This window comes from Squalius cephalus, assembly GCF_949319135.1.
Source record: "Squalius cephalus genome assembly, chromosome: 16".
Taxonomy (NCBI): domain Eukaryota; kingdom Metazoa; phylum Chordata; class Actinopteri; order Cypriniformes; family Leuciscidae; genus Squalius; species Squalius cephalus.
Genome location: NC_137137.1, coordinates 13,547,315 through 13,565,018, shown reverse-complemented (window position 1 = coordinate 13,565,018; position 17,704 = coordinate 13,547,315). Strand labels below are relative to the sequence as shown.

The 17,704-nt window shown below is 38.1% G+C and overlaps 1 protein-coding gene across 2 annotated transcripts in view; it reads right to left on the bottom strand.

Annotated features, from left to right (window-relative positions):
- slc6a17 (solute carrier family 6 member 17) overlaps positions 1 to 14,589 on the bottom strand; it is a 60,445-nt gene extending 45,856 nt beyond the window's left edge. For both annotated transcript variants that reach the window (XM_079898062.1, XM_079898063.1), the window contains exons 1-2: positions 14,470 to 14,589; positions 2,178 to 2,258 (exon numbers count right to left, since the gene is read on the bottom strand). The gene's annotated coding sequence lies outside the window, so the exon portion shown is untranslated. The remainder of the gene's footprint in view (positions 1 to 2,177; positions 2,259 to 14,469) is intronic.
- Between the last annotated feature and the right edge of the window lie 3,115 nt (positions 14,590 to 17,704).

Here is a 17,704-nt window from a genome sequence, read left to right as displayed (position 1 = left end):
TACATTAAAAAATATTCTGGCTCTTCCAAGCTTTATAAAGGGAGTGAATGGTACCTTGGTTTTTGAAGCCCAAAAAAGCGCATCTATCCATCATAAAAGTAATCCATACGGCTTCAGGGGGTTAATAAAGGCCTTCTGAAGTGAAGCAACGCATATTTAAAAAAGAAAAAGAAAAACATTTATATTTATAACTTTACAAACTATAATCACTGGCTTCCGGTAATGGCCATCCGCAAGTCGAGTACTGGCGGAAGAGTGACCTCTGACCTGATGCATGACGTAGGATGTAGGAGTAGTGTAAGCTAAGAGTAGACGCCTCTCGCAGTGCAAACAAATAGGGCTGGGCAACAAACTTAAGTTCCTCTTCTACATTTCTCATAAAAATTTCGTTTTAGACTTCTAATTCATGACCGGTGTTTTGTTTTGCTCTATCCTCTGCGCTTCCGCGTTCGTCAATACGTCATGCATGGGGTCAGAGGTCACTCTTCCGTCAGAACTAGACTCGCGTATGGCCGTTACTGGAAGCCAGAGATTATGGTTTATAAAGTCAAAAACGCATCGCTTTGCTTCAGAAGGCCTTTATTAACCCCCTGAAGCCGTATGGATTACTTTTATGATGGATGGATGCGCTTTTTTGGGCTTCAAAAACCAAGGTACCATTCACTCCCATTATAAAGCTTGGAAGAGCCAAGATATTTTTGATATAACACCGATTGGGCTGAAAGAAGAAAGTCATATACACCTAGGATGGCTGGAGGGTGAGTAAATTATGGGATAATTTTCATTTTTGGGTGAACTAACCTTTTAACAAAGGGTCAGTTGCTAAAATAAAATAATAATCCATCTTCCATTGGCTGGACGAGATTATTAAAATGGGATGGAAGAATATTAACATCAGAAAAAAATACATTGCCTTCCTGTTTACCTGTGCATAATTCCTGTTTCAAAATTATGGAAATATCCCGGACTCTTGATGATAATAGTATTAGACTGTCACAATAACTGATTTGATTAATGGCTACGTGTGCACCATCAAATCCAGTTCTACAGTGCCCTAGAGCTAAGTGTCCAGAATAAGCGCACATTAATAATCCTAACACGCATTAATGGTCAGTCAGCCATCTCTGCTTTAGTCATTTTTGAATATGTCTCTCTGTTATATAAGGCATTATATGGGCAGAGATGGGAGAGGGTTAAGCCACTGCTAAGCCCTCATTACAGAGATAGAAGGAGGTGTCAGGACCCAACAGATGGCCCTCTAGAGTCTAGGAGATGCCACTCAGTACAGATACAAGTGTGTTTCACTTATGTAAGTCTCCAATCTAATGGATGTTTCAATTAAAAACCTTTTGATTATATATATATAAATATATACTCATTGAGATGTTCTTAAAGCATCATGATAAAATATATATTCAGCCCTATTTTTATCATGATGCTTTAAGTGCATTGTGGATCAGAACATCTCGATGAGTCAGAAGCTGGGTTTTATTGTGTTTGCTGACCAATTGTATGATTAATCAGATGCTCATTCTACAAAGCTGCATGAATAACGCTAAAAAAACGCTGTCAAGCATAAAGCCAAATCCAGTGCTATTTTTTTTTTTTTTTTTTTTTGCACATCTACATTAATGTTCTGGATGCCACAGAAACTAGAAAAAGACGCAGAACAGGAGCATCTACTGAAATTCTGCTTGTCTAACTGCACATCACGACTGCAATTTCCATTAGAGGAAATACACTTCAGCGCAGTTCACTTATAATCTGCAACCTAAAGCCCCACGTGGTCGTCCATCAGCTTAATGACTAGGAGGTCTTTACACATGGAGAGGCCTTTTGATAAAAGAACAAAGAATCTGTCAGGAAACAGCCACCTCCTGGGTGCTATACCTGTGTCTTTTTTTGCTCGGGTAGAGACCATGTCAGATGTGTGCATTTTTCTCCACTAGAATGTATGTCTGGAAAAACTAAGCAAGAAAAATTAGAGCCAGGAAAGAGAGAAAAAAAAGCCATATAGTGTGTTTTGACTTCTGCTTGACATTCTGCAAAAATCTTGAAATGGTTTTTCAAATTAAACATAACTTCTTTTTCTTTGGCTGCCATAAGGGTCAGTTCAGAAAGGGCATTCTTAAATTTGATGTTTTGGTTTTTGGATAGAGCAGCCAAAAGTCTCTTACCCATCATGCATCAGTAGTAGCAAATCAGCACAGCAGTGAAATGGAGCTCATTTCGTGTGGACGCTCAGCACCCTCTTGTGGCTAAAAGTGAAATCAAAATGTCATTGTCATTTTATCTTTGCTGGGTAAAGCTTATTGAAAACATTCTGTAGTTTGAGAGTTAAGTATTTACAGACAAGGTTACAAACAATACATATAAAGAAGGGATTATAAAAACAAACAAGGGACTATAAAAACAATCTAGTGCAGTGGTTTTCAACTTTTTTGACTCCAAGACAATATTCGAAGGCCCTCCTATTTAAAGGTATAGCGGAGGATTTTCTTTTTCCGGGTGGATCATCAAGACTATTGGTCCTCCTAAGTGTCAATCATTCTGGTGATATGTTTACGTAAGGCCGTCGTACGTGCTCGTGCACACGATTCACACAATGGCGTGCGCTCAAAACACAGGTTGGGCTTCCCACTGATGTCTCAGTCGCGAAGTTTCTTGACAGGTAAAGTTTGGCATGATATTTGGAGAAATCCATTTAAAATCACTGCTAGTAAAAGTTAATGTAAGCTATGGTTAGCTCGTGCACACGTTTAATAGGCGTTCCCTCTCGGGAGCAGGTAGAGTGTTGCGCATGTGCATTTTTTTCAAAAAGTGGAGAGGGCGGTTTTTTTCTAAAATTCGGGAAAATCCTCCGCAATACCTTTAAGCTTATTTGTACCTCTGGTACTTCTGTTGTAATAAAAATAACTATAAAAAGAAAAAATATTATACCAGTTCAATGTTTTTTAACATTAAGGATGAGGATGAAGTGATAAATCCATCGGAATGATTCAAAAAGTAATATTTTATTACCCCAGGCATCACACGTACAATGTGTGTGATAGTGAGACCTGTGTGAATGTGCATGAGAAGATTTACTCGGGCCCTTCCAGCACTGTAAAGGTCACCTTTTGAAGACGAACGCACACTGCAGACGAAATAACCCACCGCCCGACTCCCACCCTCCTCTGGGTCCAGAGTAAAGGGCTCTTTAGATGATCACACACTGGTGTGCATTAGGTTTCAGGATGATGACTTATCCACCTTCAAAAAAATCTATCTTTAAAAGTCCACATGACAGACGGACATCAGACTTACGGAAAGTGAATAAACCATGACTGAGATTTTTTTTAAAGGAAGACAATTATAAATATATATATATATATATATATAAATATAGCTGCGAGCAGCGATTGCGGGCCCAAGCCGGTGGCACCGCCAACCTGGTGCCTTTAGTTACACTAAAGGCACCGGGGTGGCGGTGTCACCGGCTTGGGCCCTCCATCGCTGCTCGCAGCTATATTTATATATATATATATATATATATATATATATATATATATATATATATATATATATATATCAGACAAGTAATATTCTTTGTCTTGTCACTTAAAAAAAAAAAAAAAAAAATATATATATATATATAATGACCTTTTTTTGGATGCTAAACTATTGTTTATTATATGCTTTGTACTTCACTCACGTTCCAATATCGAAGGGAAAAATGATCCTCTTCACATGCGCAAAAATGTCCTTGGAAAATTCACAGTGGAGCGGTGCTTACTGTGATTGTACGAATTGTACTACTGACTATTTAGAGCAGTGTAATCTTTATATGTTAGGTTGACCATTTTATTATTATATTTTATTAAGTCTATAATGAACAGGCTGCAATGTCAAGATTGCAATGCTAGTGTGTGTGTGTGTGTGTGTGTGTGTGTGTGTGTGTGTGTGTGTGTGTGTGTGTGTGTGTGTGTGTGTGTGTGTGTGTGTTCATGTTTTTCTGTCCCGGTGGGGACTTTAACCTGAATGCACACAGACTCATGGGGACTCGTATCACAGTGGGGACCTAAATAGAGGTCCCCATGGGTAAACAAGCTTCATACAGAATGAGTTTTTTTGGAAATGTAAAAATGCAGAAAGTTTTCAGTGATGGGTAGGTTTAGGGGTAGGGTTAGTGTAAGGATATAAAATATACAGTTTGTACAGTATAAAAATCATTAAATCTATGGAGAGTCCCCAAAAAGATAGTAAACCGTGTGTGTGTGGGTGGGTGTGTGTGTGTGGCGTGGGCGCGTTTGAACAGTGGACACATAAAAACATACTCCGTCATTATACAGGACGACATTCAAACTGCAAAGTGTTAACTTATATTTGTGTACAGTCGCAATAAAACACAACATTGTGCTTTTGTAAAATAATTTCAAGCAATCAACCCCCGAAAGGCTCTAATTTTAAAATTAAACTAAAATGCTCATGGCTGCACGGGCATTCATAACGGTGCACATCCACGGCGAGGAACGAGCAGAACAGAGTGAACTTTTTCAGTTAATTCCTACTTCCATAGGAATTAATTTGAAACGCTCGCTCAACCACTATCAATGTCAGTGTGGACGAACATATTTTACTTTCGTTTTTAAGTTGGCGATTCAAAAGCCCCCAGCGGTGTCACACGTCGATTAACCGGTGGTAAAATATTCTCACCGTCACATACCTAGTATATTTTTAAGTAGATACAATAGGCCTACCTGATTTTTAACACAAGAGGGCAGTATAGCCCTATGTATGACTTGACTTTTATGGGACTAAATAGTACAATTACTATTTTTAAACTTATAAATATTTATTAAATTGAAAAAAAAAGAATAAAACGGGTTTAGTTGTGATATTTTTATACTTTTATATAGAAATAAATGGTGTTTAATTACATTTTTAGAAGATGAGGCTTTAAGTGTTACTTTACTTTAGTCCCTCACTATAGCAAAACCGTTTGAGATGTTTAATATCCGTTCACAATTTAGCATCTTTAATGTATCTTTATCATTTTGAAAAAGTTTGGTGTGAATAAAATAAACCAGTTAGGAAGAGTAGCTAAAAACTCAGAGTCTGAAATATCCAAAAAATCCACATTCAAACCAAAATATCTGACTTCCTTTTGCTCTGAGCTAATAACTGTAAATTAGAAAGTTGTCCGGCTCGGTGAGACCAATATATGTACTGATTTTTGTAACTGTTGGTAAAACTAACCCACCCACTTTTGTCAAACGCATGTTGAAAGTGACACACTTCCTGCTGCCAGTTGGTGGCGCTATAACTTTGACTCACGATAGTTACATCCATCTGATCTGCCTCTTACCACGAACACACTGCTAAAGTTTCATCAAGATCAGTTAATGTATGCAGAAGTTATAACACTTCGTCTCCTCTCTTTTCTCGCCATAAATTTGTTTCCTCGCCACGGCCAAACCGTTCGAGATATCAAAAATCCGTCCGCAATTTAGCATTCTCAATGTCTTGACTTCATGCTCACTGAGTTTGGAGGTGATTGAATGAATTCTCTAGGAGGAGTACATCACATTCCACAGCAAGCGTTTTCCAAACAACCCATAATAGCCGACTTCCTGTTGGGCTGGCGTGAAACTTGACAGAGGGAAAGTTGTTCAGCCCGATGAAATCTATATGTGTACCGAGTTTCATATTAATTCATGCAAGCGTGTTTGATATATGGACCAAGTTTTCAGACCCTGTTCAAGAGGGCGCTGTTGAGCCCCCCTGCCACGCCCGTTTCTGAAACTTTTCACATGTCTACTGGCTAATAAGTGTTATGTGTCTGTCGAGTTTCATCCAATTTCAAGCATGCTAAGAGTCTCAAACGCATCCGAAAAGAACATTAAAATTTGATGCGTTGCCACGGCAACAGTATCTAAGATATCAATAATCCTTTCACAGGTCTACATCTGCCGTGTGTTTACATTATACACATAAAGTTTGAAGCAAATCGGGTAAAAGTAAGAGGGTGACTTCAAAGCATTTTGAAAGTGACACACTTCCTGCTGCCAGTTGGTGGCGCTATAACTTTGACTCACAATAGTCACATCCATGTGATCGGCCTCTTACAACGAATACACTGCTGAAGTTTCATCAAGATCAGTTAATGTATGCAGAAGTTATAACACACTTCCTGTGTCCCATTATTCGCCATAAATTAGTTTCCTCGCCACGGCCAAACCGTTCGAGATATCAAAAATCTGTTCGCAAGAATTCATCCTCAATGTCTTGACTTTATTCTCACCGAGTTTGGTGTCGATCCCTTGTCACTTAAAAAAAAAAAAAAAAAAATATATATATATATATAATGACCTTTTTTTGGATGCTAAACTATTGTTTATTATATGCTTTGTACTTCACTCACGTTCCAATATCGAAGGGAAAAATGATCCTCTTCACATGCGCAAAAATGTCCTTGGAAAATTCACAGTGGAGCGGTGCTTACTGTGATTGTACGAATTGTACTACTGACTATTTAGAGCAGTGTAATCTTTATATGTTAGGTTGACCATTTTATTATTATATTTTATTAAGTCTATAATGAACAGGCTGCAATGTCAAGATTGCAATGCTAGTGTGTGTGTGTGTGTGTGTGTGTGTGTGTGTGTGTGTGTGTGTGTGTGTGTGTGTGTGTGTGTGTGTGTGTGTGTGTGTGTGTGTTCATGTTTTTCTGTCCCGGTGGGGACTTTAACCTGAATGCACACAGACTCATGGGGACTCGTATCACAGTGGGGACCTAAATAGAGGTCCCCATGGGTAAACAAGCTTCATACAGAATGAGTTTTTTTGGAAATGTAAAAATGCAGAAAGTTTTCAGTGATGGGTAGGTTTAGGGGTAGGGTTAGTGTAAGGATATAAAATATACAGTTTGTACAGTATAAAAATCATTAAATCTATGGAGAGTCCCCAAAAAGATAGTAAACCGTGTGTGTGTGGGTGGGTGTGTGTGTGTGGCGTGGGCGCGTTTGAACAGTGGACACATAAAAACATACTCCGTCATTATACAGGACGACATTCAAACTGCAAAGTGTTAACTTATATTTGTGTACAGTCGCAATAAAACACAACATTGTGCTTTTGTAAAATAATTTCAAGCAATCAACCCCCGAAAGGCTCTAATTTTAAAATTAAACTAAAATGCTCATGGCTGCACGGGCATTCATAACGGTGCACATCCACGGCGAGGAACGAGCAGAACAGAGTGAACTTTTTCAGTTAATTCCTACTTCCATAGGAATTAATTTGAAACGCTCGCTCAACCACTATCAATGTCAGTGTGGACGAACATATTTTACTTTCGTTTTTAAGTTGGCGATTCAAAAGCCCCCAGCGGTGTCACACGTCGATTAACCGGTGGTAAAATATTCTCACCGTCACATACCTAGTATATTTTTAAGTAGATACAATAGGCCTACCTGATTTTTAACACAAGAGGGCAGTATAGCCCTATGTATGACTTGACTTTTATGGGACTAAATAGTACAATTACTATTTTTAAACTTATAAATATTTATTAAATTGAAAAAAAAAGAATAAAACGGGTTTAGTTGTGATATTTTTATACTTTTATATAGAAATAAATGGTGTTTAATTACATTTTTAGAAGATGAGGCTTTAAGTGTTACTTTACTTTAGTCCCTCACTATAGCAAAACCGTTTGAGATGTTTAATATCCGTTCACAATTTAGCATCTTTAATGTATCTTTATCATTTTGAAAAAGTTTGGTGTGAATAAAATAAACCAGTTAGGAAGAGTAGCTAAAAACTCAGAGTCTGAAATATCCAAAAAATCCACATTCAAACCAAAATATCTGACTTCCTTTTGCTCTGAGCTAATAACTGTAAATTAGAAAGTTGTCCGGCTCGGTGAGACCAATATATGTACTGATTTTTGTAACTGTTGGTAAAACTAACCCACCCACTTTTGTCAAACGCATGTTGAAAGTGACACACTTCCTGCTGCCAGTTGGTGGCGCTATAACTTTGACTCACGATAGTTACATCCATCTGATCTGCCTCTTACCACGAACACACTGCTAAAGTTTCATCAAGATCAGTTAATGTATGCAGAAGTTATAACACTTCGTCTCCTCTCTTTTCTCGCCATAAATTTGTTTCCTCGCCACGGCCAAACCGTTCGAGATATCAAAAATCCGTCCGCAATTTAGCATTCTCAATGTCTTGACTTCATGCTGACTGAGTTTGGAGGTGATTGAATGAATTCTCTAGGAGGAGTACATCACATTCCACAGCAAGCGTTTTCCAAACAACCCATAATAGCCGACTTCCTGTTGGGCTGGCGTGAAACTTGACAGAGGGAAAGTTGTTCAGCCCGATGAAATCTATATGTGTACCGAGTTTCATATTAATTCATGCAAGCGTGTTTGATATATGGACCAAGTTTTCAGACCCTGTTCAAGAGGGCGCTGTTGAGCCCCCCTGCCACGCCCGTTTCTGAAACTTTTCACATGTCTACTGGCTAATAAGTGTTATGTGTCTGTCGAGTTTCATCCAATTTCAAGCATGCTAAGAGTTTCAAACGCATCCGAAAAGAATATTAAAATTTGATGCGTTGCCACGGCAACAGTATCTAAGATATCAATAATCCTTTCACAGGTCTACATCTGCCGTGTGTTTACATTATACACATAAAGTTTGAAGCAAATCGGGTAAAAGTAAGAGGGTGACTTCAAAGCATTTTGAAAGTGACACACTTCCTGCTGCCAGTTGGTGGCGCTATAACTTTGACTCACAATAGTCACATCCATGTGATCGGCCTCTTACAACGAATACACTGCTGAAGTTTCATCAAGATCAGTCAATGTATGCAGAAGTTATAACACACTTCCTGTGTCCCATTATTCGCCATAAATTAGTTTCCTCGCCACGGCCAAACCGTTCGAGATATCAAAAATCTGTTCGCAAGAATTCATCCTCAATGTCTTGACTTTATTCTCACCGAGTTTGGTGGCGATCGGATGAAATCCCTAGGAGGAGTATTTCACATTCCATTGTATGCGTTTTCCAAACAACGTATAATAACCGACTTCCTGTTGGGCTTTTGTAAAACTTAGAGCACGAAAGTTGTTCGGCCCGATGAGATCTATATGTGTACTGAGTTTCATATTATTACATGCAAGCGTGTTTGATTTATGGACCAAGTTTTCGGACCCCATTCCAGGGGGCGCCGTCGAGCCCCCCTGCCACGCCACGGTACCAGCTTCAGCCCGGCCCTGATGGCCGCGGGTTCTGACGTGTGTGCAAAATTTCAAGAGTTTTTGAGCATGTTAAGGGCCCCAAAAGTGTCAAAAAGGCAAAAAAAAAAATAATGAAGAAAAAAAAAAAAAAAAATCCTTACGGAAACAATAGGGCCTTCGCCCTTTCAGGGCTTGGGCCCTAATAATTTTAAAGAAGATAATTATAATCATTTTAAAATTTGCCGTTTTTTGTCTATACTGTACTAAAATATGACATATGGCTAACTTGCCTGTAAATGTAAAACACAAGGTAGGTAACATAGGGTTAGTGTTAGTCTATTTTTTTTTTACAAGCAACATTTTGTCCCTACTCTGACATTTTTTGCACTTTCTCTCTCACATTCTGTCTCTCTTTCCTCACACACAAATACAGTGGTGACAAATGAGTGTGCCACAGCCGCTCTGGTGTGGGCAGCACTATGTCTTTTCTCTCTGCACGCCTGTCTTCCTGCTCCATTGCTTTATTGATTCTGTGCTCCTCTCCACCAGATAAAGACATCAATACTGTCTATATGAACAAGCCCACCACACACGCCCAAAGGCCCTTTTTTCTAGTATGAACACATAGAAAATAACCTAAGATTGTATGCTACGTAATGAACCATATTAATTTGTGGGCTGTTCTATAAGCCACAAATTACTTTATAGCCCAGTTAGGTCTCTGGTTCAAGGAAAAGTGCTTATCGGTGCATTTAATTGCAAATGAAACTGGGAAGATTGGAATTTAATGAAGTGGAGTTGTTTTGGAGAGGACTGCTTTGCAGAAGCCATACGGATGTAAAATGGGAGACTGTGGTGATCTTTTTTACATTAGACCTTGCCAACTGGCGTATTTATGAAAACAGACAATATCACACCATTATAGCCATAAACAACCTTGGTTTTAGCACCGAATGTGCTGGAAGGGGCTGTAACTCTGCAGTCTGTGCAGTTGATATACAGTTGTGTGGATTTTTCAAACCCTCGGTCAGGTCTCAAACTTCAAGCAGCGTGGTCGTTACAGGGAATGATTATGGCTGTATTTCTCAGGTCCAGTTCTTTTCTTGCTGTTTGAAGTTGCATATTAAGGTCAGTTCTGTGCTTTGGACCAATGGGTGCAAAAAAAAAAAATTGCATTATCACCGCAAAGAAGTCCAGGGTAATGGGCCATATATCATATATCAACAGGCCTGGCGGTACATTCTGTGTGATTTTCCTGGCTTTTAAGACTTCATACAGAATGACAAGCTATATATCAGGTTTGTCAAAAGTAAATAACGGTGAAGGTTACTTCAGAGACCAGCTAAGAACCATTTTAGGTTGTTTCAATATGTTTTAAATGAGCTATTTAGTGCAAAAACCTTGTAGCCTCTCAGACTGCCATTCTCAGAAATGTTTATTTTGCTCCAAAAATGCTGCATTTATATAAATAGTAATATATATGTATGTGTGTGCGTGCGTGTGTGTATATTATATATATAGTACCGGGCAAAAGTTTGATTATTTGATCAAAAATACATAGAAAACAGTAATATTGTGAAATATTATTACAATTTAAAATACGGGTCTTCTATTTTAATACACTTTAAAATATAATTTATTCCTTTGATGTAAAGCTGAATTTTCAGCATCATTACTCCAGTCTTTAGTGTCACATGATCCTTCAGAAATCATTCTAATATGATGATTTGATACTCAATGACTATCAATGTTGGAAACAGTTGTGCTGTTTAATATATATTTTTTTGGAACCTGTGATACTTTTTTCAGGATTCATTGATGGATTAAAAGTTAAAAAGAACAGCATTTATTCAAAAACTTTTCTAAATAATTTTCCCCTTTTTATTAGTTTAACACATCCTTGCTGAATAAAAATATTAATTTCTTTCAAAAAGGAAAGAAAAAAAAATTGACCCCAAACTTTTGAACGGTAGTGTATGTTGTTACAAAAGTTTTATATTTTAAATAAATGCTTTTCTTTTTAACTTTTTATTCATCAAAGAATCCTGAACAAACAGTACCACAGGTTATAAAAAAATATTAAGCAGCACAACTGTTTCCAACATTGATAATAAATCAGCATATTAGAATGATTTCTGAAGGATCATGTGACACTGAAGACTGGAGTAATGGCTGATGAATATTCAGCTTCGCATCACAGAAATAAATTAAATTTTAAAGTATATTAAAATAGAACATCATTATTTTAAATTGTAATAATATTTCACAATATTACTGTTTTTATGTATTTTTTAACAAATAAATGCAGGCTTGATGAGCATAAGAAACATTTTCCAAAGTTTTGACCAGTATTGTATGCAAGTAACCCCTCAGGTCCTACTCGCCCCGCTCTGTGCGGGCCTCGAACCCGGGTGTCCGGTGTGGGAGCCGAGCGCTCTAACAAAGAGAGCGCTTCTTGAGATCAGGAGAGTGAGGTTTACTCACACAGCTCTTACTAGCTGGCCTTCGTTATATACATTTATTTTTTTCTGCACCATCTGCCAGACAGCCGAAACAGCTTGTGTGTGGGGTGCGTACACAGTCCTTGATGATTCTGTGTGCTTCCTTTGGACAATGACACACGTGTATGATTCATACTGGGATAAAAAAGTGTTTTTTTTTCCCTACTATTGAAGTCAATGGCTACCGTCAACTGTGTGGTTACTAACATTATTCAAAATATCTTCTTTTTAGTTCAGCAGAAGAAAGAAACTCATACAGGTTTGGTACAACATAAGGGTGAGTAAATGATGACAGAATTTTCATTTTTGGGTGAACTAATCCTTTAAAGGCACACTATGCAGTTTCCGTTTTTCTCAAACAGCGACCCCTAGAGTCACGGAGTAACGTTACTGTCGTAAATACCACTCACGAAGAGCCGTCGTTTTCTTTTCCTTGACTCCTCCGAACGAGCTTTCTTCGTTTTCTTCGTCAACTCTGCCATGATTCACGTCTGAAATGCGTGCTAGTGTCTTCCATTGAGGCTGCTTCATATGCTGTTGGTGTATGTGACGTTTTGCCATAAAGCAAGTCGTGATTCTCGAGATTTGAGAATCAAATCTCAAGTCGAGATTTGTCGGGGCGCCACCTCTCAAACCTATCACCTATCAAAACCCCCCCCCCCCCCACCCCGCTTTGCTATCGGGATGATTCGCTCTACTATGAGTTTGTTTACCATCAAAATGATTTCGAAGCTGTTTTATTATGGTACAAATCTTGCATAGTGTGCCTTTAAAGACTTTCCACCCTATTCTTACAAGAAAAAAATAGGCTCACTGAAAGAGAACAGTTAACAATAAAATGTAATGGTGCCTAAATTAATATATACAATTCAAGCATTTCAGAGGAGAACTTGATGGTGTGGCTGCTTCCATGAAAAGTTTGACAGTGTCCACACAATACAGGAAATTACATCACTCATAATGAGATAGCAGTATTTCATCCACTAGATGGTGCTAAAAACGGCATGCTTGATTTCTGCTGAAGGGATCATTACCAAAGTCCTGACTTGTGTTTAACAAACTGTACTGTCAATTTCTATTTTAATCAAAGTTGATGTAGCTGATCTCACAAATACAGTTGCAACACTGCAAGTATCCATTATGCATATTGTAATTAAAGTTATTTATGTCAACTTACTGTACCCGGTACTCTTAAATATGATCATCTATCCGGACTCAATACAGTCAAATATGGAGCGATGCACTAATAATGAATCTAAAGGAGCAACTCAGGCAACATATTTGAGATGAGGCTGTTATCTGGAAGCACTGTGTGTGCTGCTGACCCTTGAATGAATTCTCTGAACGGCTCTGGTTTCAGCTTAAATCTCCATGTGTTTATCTTTTGGCGAAGGGAGGGGGGTCGAATGCTAGAATGCTCTTGTCATAACCTGGCAACATTTGAGGGTCAGATCATGTGGAGGAAGACTCATTTGAACAAGAACCGGGGCCAAGTGGAGAGTTTGTGAGCTCAAGCTGATTTTTTTTTTGATTGCAAGATTTTACTACAGATGGTAAACTAAGCAACTACATGTTGAGTCTTGTATATCTGTAATTATGACTGCAACTGGACCTTTTGCTCAGGCCTTTGCATACACAAGTCTACTTCTTTAAGTCAGGATATCAGGAAAAGTCCTGACCCCACAAGCTCAACATGCCCCTTTTAATAAAACAATAAACATGGGACGAGTCTCGCAATCCTCCCCCATAGCAACCGGCCACATAACCATAACATTTTATCCCCATACCAGCCGATGGCTACAAATACTCCGAATACAAGCTCGCAACAAAAGCGGGTCACTATTTTAAGCCATCGAAGTCAAATAAAGTTACACAGGAAAAGAAGCTAAATAATTCCACTCATACCTGGACGTTTCAAATAAGCCGCTGTAAGTCTTTATTTACGCTTGGCTCCCCCTATATGATGTCCTGGAGTGTTTGAAATTGAAGCCCTGCCACAGAAGAGGGGGCTCACGGGGGTCCCAGACACCCAATACCCCACGCGCTGCAGGCTCAGTTTGAAGAAAAAGAGCACAATTGGATTAGATACCAAAATATGAGCAGTGTTTGTTTTAATCAGTCTGGTGACACAGGGAGCTTTTGAAAGCACTAGGGAGAGAGGGTTGAGGCGAAGGGAGATGAGAAGGAGAGAAGGACAGCTGTCCTGCAGACCTGATACTGCGTTTGGAGACAGAGGCCTGCGGTCTGGGGGGTGCTTGGCCGTAAAGGGGTCACAGCCAGGACTCTAGACCATAGTCAGGGTAGCACCATATTTTTTTATTTTGCCAAGAAATAGGCCTACAGACAGTGCATTCAAGGTATACTGTTGTTTACAACATGCCAACTGTTCAGCTGACAAAGCCTATAAAAATATAAAAAAAAACTTTTAGCAGACAAAGACTTGTGAAAGTTGTGAAGTTGTGAAAATTAAGCGATCTAGGACCTTTATACAGAATCAACATCAGATTAATGTTCCATTAAGTATCTTAAGTCATCATTCGTTTTCATCCACATAAAATTAAATATGGCGTCCATTGAGTAGCTACAACACCCAAAGACTACATTTCCATATACATATGTCTGATTCTGAGCATGTGTGTAACTTCTCAAAATAATTTTCTCTTCACATTTTCATTACTCATGGAACCTACAGTAACATATGTATAGCTGATGTAATCACTCATTATATTCACCTTATCAGAATTCAGATTGGCACCAGAATATTCCTCCGGTAGGATGGTTGAAGCAAGAAGCAGCCTAGGCCTATCTTCAGACTGCTGGTTGGAGATGGAAGAGTCAGTAATTGAACTGGATGACACCTGCAGATTACGAATAAAAATGGTTGGAAATGTGAAAACAAAATGTGCAACAATCATTTAAAAGTTGCAATTGACCAAATTTGGAGTGTATCAAAATGTATTATTGCTAGAGTCTGCGCCAGTGTTGTGATGATTCTTTAATTGGGACCTGTTGAGAATCGAGTCGATTGCAAAGGTTCCAGGGAGTCGAGTATTCAAAAGAACATAGATCGTAAATAGATCGTTACCCCAGAAAAGCTAATCAGTTGTTTAACAGTTTATGGCAAAGAACACAGGGTCTCCAGACGCATTTTATTTAAAAATACATATATAAATATATTAGGCTACTTCTTTTTACTTAACTTAGAGTTCTAAAGCTCACAGGTGCGAGACACTGGAAATTGACATCCGTACTGTTAGAAAGAGAAAACAATTAAAAAGAAGGCCTTTGCTCTGGTAAGCCAGTCCACGTTATGTAGTTAACAAGAATAATTGTTTTGTTTGTGAATGTTTTTAATATCTGAAAAGCAGACATCCTAATGTTAGCTTTATTGTTTAGCCTACAATATATTTTTGTGCAAAATGTTGTAGGCTACTAGTTACAAACGGGAACTGTCATTAGGGCATTATGTCTTCATGGACAGTGAATTACATTTTTCTTTTGTTTGTGATTTTAACAGTTTAATAATAAAAGTAGGCTATGCAATTTGTAGTGATGCTGCTTCCCAACAAGCTCTTTAATCATGCTAGGTAGGCTAGGTACCCAGCAAACACAGAACGTTAGCACAAAGTAGCCTACCCAACCTTCTAACATGGCCAAAAGGTTGCTATAACTACGTTGTGTGGTGAATGTTGTTACAGCGTTGTCACAATGTTGAACCACCGTTCAGGGCCATTGCGCCATTGTGCCTCGGGTGTCTGGACAACCACTGCCTGGACAACATTATGTAGGCTACTCGTCACTGCCCTGAAGCGCGAATCAGCCTTTTAAATTTCAACCGCCCGTTGGGCCGTCTCATTCTTCATCGAGCAAGGATACGAGAGATTTGCGTTTAATTTACCTCAGCTAAATAAGATACGTTATTATTCAAACACAACCAACAACTTCCTTGTCTAATGTGACATTTATTTTAACATATTTCTGGTCAGGTATGACAAATATTTAACTTTATGCCAAATGTTATTATGAAGCCAAAATGAATGAATGAATGAATGAGGCATTTATGTATGACTTAACGTTATATATTTATAAAATGATTTTAATATGCATAATTAATTTCAGGACTCCTTGAACAGGCAGCGACTTAAGCGCGTAGGCTAACGTTGTTGCACGTTACTGTTACGTTACGTTACTTTTCCTTTTTTTGGAAACGCACAGAGAAAAAAAATGTTTGTAACATTTTGTAACATTACAAAAATGTTTGTAACCCTCGCACACTTGTTTAACTTGTTGATTTGTCGTCTCATTCGTTTCTTTGCTAGATTTTCTCATGTCTGCTCATGCTAGTTAAGGTTAGTCACTCCCTGTATTATAATGTTTTCGTTTTGTTTTGTTTTGTTTTTTCGCAAATGTATGACTTTTGGAAGTGCAATTTGATTACCGTATGCAGTTTTAATAAAGTTGAATTAAGCTAACCTCTATGCAATTTTTACTCTTCAAAGTGTACATCAGGTGTTGATTATAATACATTTTTTTTTTAGTTATGTTCAATTCGAAATAACCAAAAACTGATCTGTTTTCTGAGTGTTTGTTCATATCAATTAGAGACAGTAGGCTACATATATGAAGATTTATTGGAATAAATTAAAGTCCCCCTGTAGTCAATAATTGTATCCCTTAAAACTCTTTGATCACCAAAATTACATATTTAAACGTTTTTTCCTTGAAAAAAGTTCTTCATGCCTTAAAATAGATTGAATGTAACTACATCCTTGCCTCATTTAGTAGCCTATAGCCTATGCGGTTCTGTGAATATGTAAATTAGCCCCGCCTCCACTCACTCACACCAGCTCAGAGATCAACTTGATGACCATCACAGATTAACATGATTGGTTACAATGTGGGTTTTGATGTTTTGACCAGCAAATTTTTGGTGGAATTTTTTTTTTTTTTTTTTTTCAAATCTTTGGTTCACTGCAATTTTAATGAGAAAATCCTCAGCAATGGTGTTGATTTATGAATTTGTAGCATGGTTTGTCTTAAAGCATATTAAAAACACCACATAGACATATAAACAATATTACAAGCTGGATTTTCACCACAGGGGGACTTTAACAATATTCTAAAACACATTAAAAAATAGATTGTGATAAGAAAACATAACTAACAAAACAATTTCAATCTGCTGGTTAATGCTGATTTGGGGCTGGTCTAGCTGGTGGACCATGTATGCAGTTCAACAACAACAACAAAATATACAAAATGATTTGGATCTTTATCAAAATGCTACACTGGGGACTTCACGATGTGCAGGGTAGTGGGTGAACTGGTGCTCTGTAGACTTCGCCCAAAGGCTAAACCTCCTCACTCTCCCTCAGCAGTCCAGAACTCCCAGATCCCAGTTTAAGTTCCGCTGGCTGTAACGGAATCCCTCTCTCGGAAGTGCAAATCCAGCTGCTGCTGCGCTTCAATAAATTAGATTTTCTGCACTGCTTCAGGGATGTAAGTCTCCAGGGCACAGTTGTGCAGCAGTGCCATTATCAATATATAGGTGTGTGTGTTTGAGTGTGTGCACCTGTATAAGATTTTGTTTTTCAACATATAGCTGCATGTTTGTTGTTAGTGTATGTTTGACTGTCATTTTAAGCTGACAATGCTCATTTAAATCTGTATTTTGAAACATAAATCATCATTTTGGTTGCTGTTTTGAGTGGGCTGATTTAGAAACACGGGAATATGCCTAACCTGAGGATAAAAATTCTAATTCGCTATTGATTTTCATTTTATTACTAAAGTAAGAGACATTTCTTTTTTAATTGCATCTTTATATTATTGAAGTTTTTGCTAAATGGGATGACAAATGTACTTCAGTGTCTTTGTTCTGAATGGTTAAAAATATCTCTTTCTCTCTCCCTTCTATTCCTTTGTCCTTATGTGAAAGACATTCAGCAAATGGAACATTAATCTGAT